Below are 8,992 nucleotides of genomic sequence, written 5' to 3'. Positions count from 1 at the left end.
GGCATGCTTGCTCCTAAGAGGCACTGTCAAGGTGGTCTGCTACATTTTGCAGCACTGTCTTGTTATTTGGCTTTATTTTAGGAGTGAAATACAGGTAATGAATGAGTGCTTATTACCAAGTCCAAGCTTGAACCAAACACCGCATGGCAGGCAGTGAGTTGAGAGACAAGGTTTTGGGACAAAGAAAAGTGACTTCTTACAGAAAGCCAGCAAAGTGAGAAGATGGCAGACTAGTGGCCTAAAGAACCATCTTAATTCAAGGGAGAATTCAAGCTTCTTTTATGCCAGGTAAGGGGTAAGCAGGAGGAGTTTAAGGTCAGGAAGTGACAGATGATCACAAACATCTGCGTGCCAGCAGGGACCCAAGGAGGTTTGTGAAAACACTTTGTTATTGGTAAGATGACTGTGATTGAGGTGAGTCTGATCACTATGGTCCTGCAGAACTCAATAAGACAAATGTTAATTTTTCTTGTTCATGTTTCCTTGTCATTGCAGGGGAGACAGTTTCTTTGGAAGGAGGCTACCGCCTACACCCCAAAGTGGGGCAAAATTTCTTTAGTGGCTAATGTATCTATGTGTAGGGCTAAGCTGAGTCTTATGACTCAGGTTAAAGCATCAGAAATAGATGAAATATGGGGGCAGAGATGCCAAGCTTCTTCTGCAAACAAGAGGCTGGTAGGGTACATAGTGGGAAAGGGGGGTTTCTTAGTTCCTAAAGAACGGCTTATCCATCAGATTGTTACATATATTCCTTGAGTAGGAACTAGAACTCTGCTTTATTGTGAAACTGTTGACATTATTCTTTTTCAGTTCATTTTAGTTCAGTTGCTCAGTCGTGTCCGACTTTTTGCAACCTCATGGACTGAAGCACGCCAGACTTCCCTGTCCATCACCAACTCCCGAAACTTGCTCAAACTCATGTCCATTGAGTTGGTGATGCCATCCAACCATTTCATCCTCTGTCGTCCCCTTCTCCTGCTGCCTTCAATCTTTCCCAGCATCAGGGTCTTTTCCAAGGAGTCAGTTCTTCACGTCAGGTGGCCAAAGTATTGGAGTTTCGGCTTCAGCATCAGTCCTTCCAAAATTCAGGACTGATTTCCTTTAGGATGGATTGGTTGGATCTCCTTGAAGTCCAAGGGACTCTCAAGAGTCTTCTCCAACACCACAGTTCAAAAGCATCAATTCTTTGGTACTCAACTTTCTTTATACTTATTTAACTGCCTTACTTTTTACTTATTTAGCTTTACTTTTCTTATTTAACTGCTTTTCCTATTTTTCTGCATTCCTTCACTTATTCTCCTCATTAGTAATTGCCTGTGCCTGCTCTTTGGAACTCAGGGAAGGCCTAGGAGACAAAAGCCTTTTGAACAAACAGGAAATGGGGACAGGGAGAGGCTTTTGTACCCTGAAGGGCCCTTCAGGGTCCTTTGCTTTTGTGCCTGTTCCGGGATTTTTATTTTTATTCACTCAACTGAAATTTAGAGCACCTACTCTGTGCTCTAAAATAACTATATGCCCTAATACATTCATGAGTACCTCCAAGTACTTTCTGTATTTATTCATTCATTCATGGAACATATTGAGCATCCACCACCTGTATTAAATTCTAGTATAAATATATACTAGTATAGGTGGCATTTAATAGGTGGCAATTAAATTCTAGTATAAATTCTAGTATAGGTGGCAAAAAACAGGTACATATGTCAGATGGTGATAATTTATGTGGAGATAAATTAAGTAGAGTAAGGACATTGAGGGAGAGTTTGGCATTTCATTGGCCTGCTGAGTGGACAGGCTTCAGAGGGGGGAAGCATGGTAGATAGGCAAAGGTCTTCTGAGAAATTTCACTGTGAAAGAGAGTGAAATGGAAGAGTAATTGAAGAGGATGTGGAGGTCAAGGGAGAGAGGTTTTGTTTTGTTTTGTTTTTTCAGGTGGGAGATTGTGGTGGTTAATATTATTGGTCAAATTGACTGTGCCACGGGGTCCAGATACTTGATTAAACATTATTCTGGGTGTGTCTGTGAAGGTGTTTCTGGATGAGATTAACTTTTGAATCTGTAGACTGAGTAAAGCAGACTGCACTCCAAATTTGAGTGAGGTTCATCCAGTCCATTGAAGGCCTGGATAGAACCTGAGTAAGGAAGAATTCATTATTTTTCTGCCTGTCTTTGAGCTGGGACATCAGTCTGCTTTTGTCCTCAGACTTGAACTTGGACTGGAACTTACACCACTGCCTCTCCTGAGTCTCAGGCCTTTTGAGTACAGTTCTTTTGGACTTCCCAGCCTCCATAGCCATGTGAGTCAGTTCTTTAAATATGTGTATATATAAACTAGAATGCTCTAGTAGGAAGGACAATTGGTGATTCTGTAAAGGTACCATATTCTTAACTAACAGATGCGTGTGTGTAAGCGTGCCAGGTTGCTTCAGTTGTGTCCGACTCTTTGCGACTCCATGGACTGTGACCCACCAGGCTCCTCTGTCCTTGGGGATTCTCCAGGCAAGAATACTGAAGTGGGTTGCCATGTGCTCTTCCAGGGGCCTTTTCCAACCCAGGGAATGAAAGCACATCTCTTTCACCGCCTGCACTGGCAGGCAGGGTCTTTACCACTAGCGCCACCTGGGAAGCCCAGGTAGGTAGAGGCAGTGGTTGCTATCCATAGACAGTTTACATAAAAGCAGGAAGTCAGGAAGAACAGGTGCAGGTACAGTATGTATGTGGTGGTGGGCAATTGTAGAAATTCTTTTCGGTTGCCTCCTTTCTCTAGTGAGAGAGAAGGGAAATTCCACAGGTTGAGTGAGAAGGGGATGCAGGTGTTAAAAGTTTGATAACAGGGTGCAGATATTTAGTTGAAAAGTAAGCAATTTTAAAGGAAAAAATATAATAGTAATAGTATCTCAGATGAAATGAATTTCTGTACAACTTTAAAGTGTATTTTGTGTTTCTTAGTGCCAACCTCCTCAAACAATGTAGCATTCTGTCAAAATCTTAATTGAGAAAATTGTACTTTACTCTGTGTAGAGTGGATGATAAGCAATAAATATGGACAAGGTTAATGGAGACAGTGGGGGGAAAAAAAAAATCTGGACCTTTAGTTATTCACAAAGAGATCACTCCTGAATCCTTTCCTTTCTGATAGAGGTTGAGTTTGTACTCTGAAACTGAACTATGCGACTTGATATATGTTTAGCTTCTTCTTCTTCTTTTTTTTTTTTTAAAGAAACTCAAGCATTTTGCCTTGTGCTTTCCATTTTTCTTTAAAGTGGAAGAATGGTTTCACATTTATCTACGTGCAAACATTACTCTTGTAATCCTAGAGCGTTGTGGAGACCTTGGCTGATCTATCTCATCACTTTCATTTGCCCGCGGCTGGCTTCATCTTGTGTATACTCAAAACTTCTAAGTAGCTCTGCTATTTCCAGATGGATAATAACCCATTTTTATTGATCTCCAATCTTGACCCATGTATCTTTTTCCTTGACAAAAAGCTGTGCCTGTGTACAATAAAGTATTCATGTTGAAGCACATAATTCTGAGTTTTGACATTTTAAAACACTAAAACTTTAACTTCTGTGGTGCTAAGGTATGGGGAGAGGAGGGTGCTGAGTCATAACTAGGTAGAAACAAGTAGGAGTGGATAAATCTAGGTGGAGAAATCAAGCCACCCACGGGAATTGCCAGAAATAGACCGAGCAGTTTTTTATTCCCCTTCCATTTCTGCCTTCCTTTCAGCTTTGTCTATAAGATTAAGACTTTAAATTTGAGCTTGAAGAGCTGTTACACTTTTATTGTGAGTTTTTCTCATTCAGGTGAATCTTCTAATCCAAAATAAACTTTCTGGCTTTTATTAATTTCTAGCAATATCATTCTGAAAGCCAAGCATGCTATCTTATTGTTGAAAAACATTAGCTTAATTTGAGAAGTACTTGGCATAAGTAGATTTTGTTCCAATGATGTATTGATTTTTTTAACTTTTTTTTTCAACTTACATGTGTGCATGTGATTAGTGATTATAATATTATTTCTGATTTAGTGGAGGCTTCTCTTTGGGTTATGAACTGCTTTCTTTTTTTGTATGTCATTGTGTACATTTTTGTGGTATAGTTATGTAATAAAAGAGATATAATTACCATCCAGGAAGTCAGTAGCAAGAGTACCTCAGAATTTGTTGTTGTTGACAGTGTTTAATTTTATTTTGCATATATATTATTTATGAAAACTTTATAAATCCCGCCAAAACACATTTCAGCAGAAATGGAAATGGTATCACAACAAAAACTGCCTGATGTGGATCAACAGGCTTTGAGGTCTGTTTTGTAAATGTGCCTTTTTGTTGTTTAATTTATAAATCATGTATGTAGAAAGAAGAAAAAGAATGATTTATTAAATGTTTATGAGAAACTCTAGTACGCCCTGTTTTTAAAGTGCAAGGAACAGACAATTAGCTCAGGGTTTTGTCACTGAGGTTATTGATCACAATGGGAGTCTAAGTGAAGGGAAAATGTGAATTTCTCAAGTCAGCAGTCAATATAGTCATGAAATAACCCTAATTTTGAATTCCCTTTCCTTCTCAAAAGTTTTTTATCACTCAACTTGCCGCACTGAAACCTTTTGCCTTTGACCAAAAGAGACAAGAATAACTGAAGAGAACTATGTTTATCCTCTGTTATCAGTTTCTATGAGGAAGGAAGACTTGTTTTTGTCCCTTTTCTTGCTTAACAAAAGGTGGGCATAGTGTTATAGATCTTGTTTGCTGTGAAAGAAGAATAACTGTATCAATTTGATTGAAGGTATCAGAAATGTTTTGGGAAATAGCAGAAACTCTGAGGCGGGAAAGGTTTGACATATAGCAGCGGCAGAGCCTGCTTTGTTTGTGTTTTGATTTAATGTACCTGCTGGGTTTTTAAGCATATTATGTCAAAAGAGCCAATTGCTATTTGCAAAGCTGGCTAGAGTGTGTTTTGTGGACATTTGTCCTTGTTTTATCTCTGTGTTTAAATAAATAAATTTAATTTTTAAATTTTTGGGAGGGGTCTGGTAGACTTTTCCCCTTTGATTGAAAGCCTTAGACATTTTATAGGCTTCTCAGTTGAATGGAAAAGAGGTGAAGGGTGTTCTAGGTAACAGATTGTTTTAATAAAAGGTGTCCCTGACCCACAGAGATGCTCTGTTGCACGGATGGCTGCTGTTGGAAGTATTTGCCTTTTAATGGAAATAAATAGTTAAAAATCTGGGCTGACACTAAAGAAAGTGAATCACACCCATAATTATCCTTATATTCTTAATTGTTTTCATTTGTTTACTTCTATGCATTTTGATGAGGCACTTCACTTCCCAGTGCCTTAGTTTTCATATTCACATAGTGGGGTCCATAATGTGCTTTTATAACCCTGCTGGGAGGATCAATGAGGTCCCTGTAGATGAAGGGGCTTACTAAACGGTGTGTGATTTGAGCTTTCTGGATGAAAGGTGCTACGTGAGTACAAAGTAGAGCAGCCTCCCACAGGTAATGCCTTTGCCTGGGTGACTCTGATTATAGGCTTGCTTTATCTCTTCAAAGCAGAGATTTTTCTCCTTGATTCCTTCCCGTATCTTCATTGCAGAAGCTAAAATACCTATTTACCCAGTGCCATTTTCTTGTGAGCGTGCATACACCGACCAAGGAAGACACTTGCAGAAAGACCTCTTTATTTAGTGCACACATTGTCAGTCACATAAATGCAAGTAGGAAAAAGGACCAGTGTGAAAGAAATGTTCACATCACATCAAACCCCCAGATGGCCCTCAGAACCTCTGCCATCTCAGGTGGAGCTGAATTTTGGAATATGTATTTTCAAGTGAGGAGATTGTGTTCCAGGAACATTGAATCAAGTGTTTGTTAGGGCTGTTTAAATTTTACTTCATTATGTTCCCATTTTTTGTGCAGTCCTAGAAAAAAAAGTAATAACAAGAAATAATTTTATGCAACACTTTTAAATGTTTGCAGAACGGTTTTACAAACATTATTTCATTTGTTTCTCTCCAACAACCTTGTGATGTAGGAAAGACCTGTGTGCTCCAAAAGGTTATGTAACTTGTCAAAACACCCCTCTGTTAAGCGATAATATGTAAATTAGAATAAACATCTTCAGTACTTTTCCACATGTCCAGGGATGGCAAGTGAGTTTTATTACACATCTCATAATCTGATTAACAAGTAGTGACTGTCTGTAGTGCTTTGCTTAGGAGTTTTAGGGTATATTCTGTACATGAGGGAAGGAGAGCAGTAATTGATTAGTGATGTCTGCTCTGTATGTGGACGTAGACCTGGGTCATGAGTAATGCATACCTGCCAACCCAGAAATGTACTATAATGTGGGTGTTATAGACTAAAATTTCCCCCAATCAAATTTCTTTGTTAAAATCCAGTCCTTAATATAATGGTATTTAGAGGTTGGGCATTTGGGAGGTAATTAGATCCTGAGGGGGCTAGCCCTCATAAACAAGATAATGCCTTAGAAGACAGGACCAGAAAACTAGCTGCTTTTTCCATTATACAAGGACAGGGCAAGAAGATGACCCTCTGTAGAAAAGAGGAGATCACTCATTAGAATGTGGTCATACTGGTACCTTGACCTTGGACTTCCAGTCTGTAGAACTGTGAGAAATAAATTTCTGTTGCTTGTAAACCATGAAGTCAGTGGTGCTTTGTTATAGCAGCCTGAATTGACTAAGATAGTGTATTTTTTAAAAAGTGTTTTTTGAATAATCAATTTGTCTCTATAGTACTCAAGTAAAACAGGTTCTCTCTGAACAATTGGAAGTCCAGGTAAGGAGTGAGCTTGATAGTTAGCCATGGAATGCAAACATAGCTTCTTGATCTAGAAGAATTTAATTGAACTACTGTTTGTCTAGATTTATGATTTTGAAATGTGGCAGGTAGCATAGGTATGTATTTCTTTGATCTTTGTCTTAGTCTTATTTGTTTTTGTTTGTTTGTTTACTTATCACAAAAGCTCCTCCTTATCCTTTAGAAACCCAGGCAGTACTTGGATTAGGTGAAATCCATTTAGAAAAGCTAACGCATGAGAACCTAAGGATGGTGAACAAACTTCTTTCTAAATACTCATTGGTAACATGAAGGAGAGTGTGGGGGAGATCTTTTGAAATAGAAATAATATAGTAGAGCATTCTAGTCTCCTAGTACTATATCAGGTATATGACAGTCTATTTTTGGTATTGGTAAGGAGAGCATTGATTGCTGGAGTAAGTTATTTTGGAATAGCATTAATATTATGGTAAATAATTTAGTCCTATCAACCCCAGGAAATATCCTATCTTTAAAAGGATATGTCAGAAGACATGTCTTTTGGCTTTTAAGGAAATTACAGAAGACTCATATGGTTAAAATTATGTTTGAAGCTGACTATCACTGGGTGCATAACTGTCCTGATATTTTCCATTCAGTTTGCAGACAATTGGCCCACTTTGGTGATGAGTCATCCACTTACACTTTCAGACTTGGCTTTGAAAAATACATAGATAACTCTAGTGTGAAAAAAGGTATTTCCATATTCTTGCCTTAAAATTAGATTTAGAACTATACTGTCTGTTATTTCATTTCTTCCACAGAAGGTTTTAGCAATGAAATTTTTATAAAATTAGCTGTAACACATTTTTATAGTTGAAAAGGGCCATTTGAAAGTATGAATTGAAATTCATCATTGTATGATCAGCTTCAAAATTTATGTCTTCTGCCAGACATATTCTTTGAATTCTAGAACATATGATACTAATATAAAAGGATATTTGAAGTGGAGTAAGCAATAAATGTAGAAATCATCTCTGATACTTGCTTATCCCTGGCCCCCCTATAAAAACTCATCACCATGTGACTTGATTTTACTTCCTAAATATCGCCAAAATCTGACCATATCACTCTGGCTTTACTAGTAGCAACTTTAGGCTTAAGCTTAGGCCAAGCTACCAATCTCTCCTTAGGCTTTTAATGGAGTCATAACTGATTTTCTTCTTTCACTTAATTTTTCCTCTTTCCTCTTCATTCCTCAAAATGAATCTTTTTAATGAAGCTGGTATAGATTCTTCTCCCCAACACTAGAGTGTTAAGAACTTTCTTTTCTATAAACAAATAGAATCTGCTTCAGGACCCATCTACCTTGGGCCTTGGGACATTCAACCTCAGACAGCGCAGTGGATTTAGATCAGGAAGGCCAGAGTCAGACTCTCTGAGCTCAAACACTGAATTTATAAGACATCTGCTGTTAAACAACAACTTATCTCTTAAAGTCTCATGCTCTTTCTTGGATACTTGGATAATAATAATCTTCAACTTACAGAGAGTCATAATGAGGTGATCCTAGTAGGGCTTTTAGTACAGTACTGGCCGTGAGACAGTGAAGATGGCCTGGCTGCCATGGCAGCCGTCACTGCCTTCCCCGACTGCCTTCCCCCAGCCTCTGAGCAGGCAGTGTTTGGCCACACCCACAGAAGCCTCTGTGGAGGAGGAGATGGCAACCCACTCCAGTATTCTTTTCTGGAAAATTCCATGGACAGAGAAGCCTAGTGGGCTACAGTCTATAGGGTGGCAAAGAGTCGGACACTGAGCCACTAATACTAACACACACACACACACACACACACACACACACACACACGCCTCTGGGCCTGCAGTGTTTGGACACACCCACAGGAGTTCTCACTGTGATTCTCTTGGCATGATTCATGTCGTCCACCTCCTATAGACATCCTACAGTGAAAAATCAAGACCTGGGACTCTGCTCTCATGCAAGGCTATCAACCTCCACCCGTAACGTCTTCCCTTCTCTACTCTGACCCCACATCATGGACCTGATGGTGGTGTGGAGGTGTAGAGAAAGGGCAAGGAGGTGGAGATAAAATGACTACTTAGTCCTTTGAATAAATAATTCTGGGCCCCTCTTGCCTTATGTCAGGATGGGAAAGGAGAAGCTTTGTTTTTTTTTCCTTAGTAACC

The 8,992-nt window shown here is 39.0% G+C and overlaps 1 long non-coding RNA gene across 1 annotated transcript; it reads right to left on the bottom strand.

Moving 5' to 3' along the window:
• Positions 1-5,671: 5,671 nt before the first annotated feature.
• On the bottom strand, positions 5,672-8,467 carry LOC139039447 (uncharacterized). Its single transcript, XR_011492710.1, has 2 exons — positions 8,335-8,467; positions 5,672-5,928 (listed from the first exon to the last, which is right to left on the bottom strand). It is a non-coding gene; the product is annotated as an uncharacterized lncRNA (long non-coding RNA).
• Positions 8,468-8,992: the final 525 nt, after the last annotated feature.

This window comes from Odocoileus virginianus, chromosome 18 (genome assembly GCF_023699985.2).
Source record: "Odocoileus virginianus isolate 20LAN1187 ecotype Illinois chromosome 18, Ovbor_1.2, whole genome shotgun sequence".
In the NCBI taxonomy this organism is placed as follows: Eukaryota; Metazoa; Chordata; class Mammalia; order Artiodactyla; family Cervidae; genus Odocoileus; species Odocoileus virginianus.
This window is presented reverse-complemented; position numbering and strand designations above follow the sequence as displayed.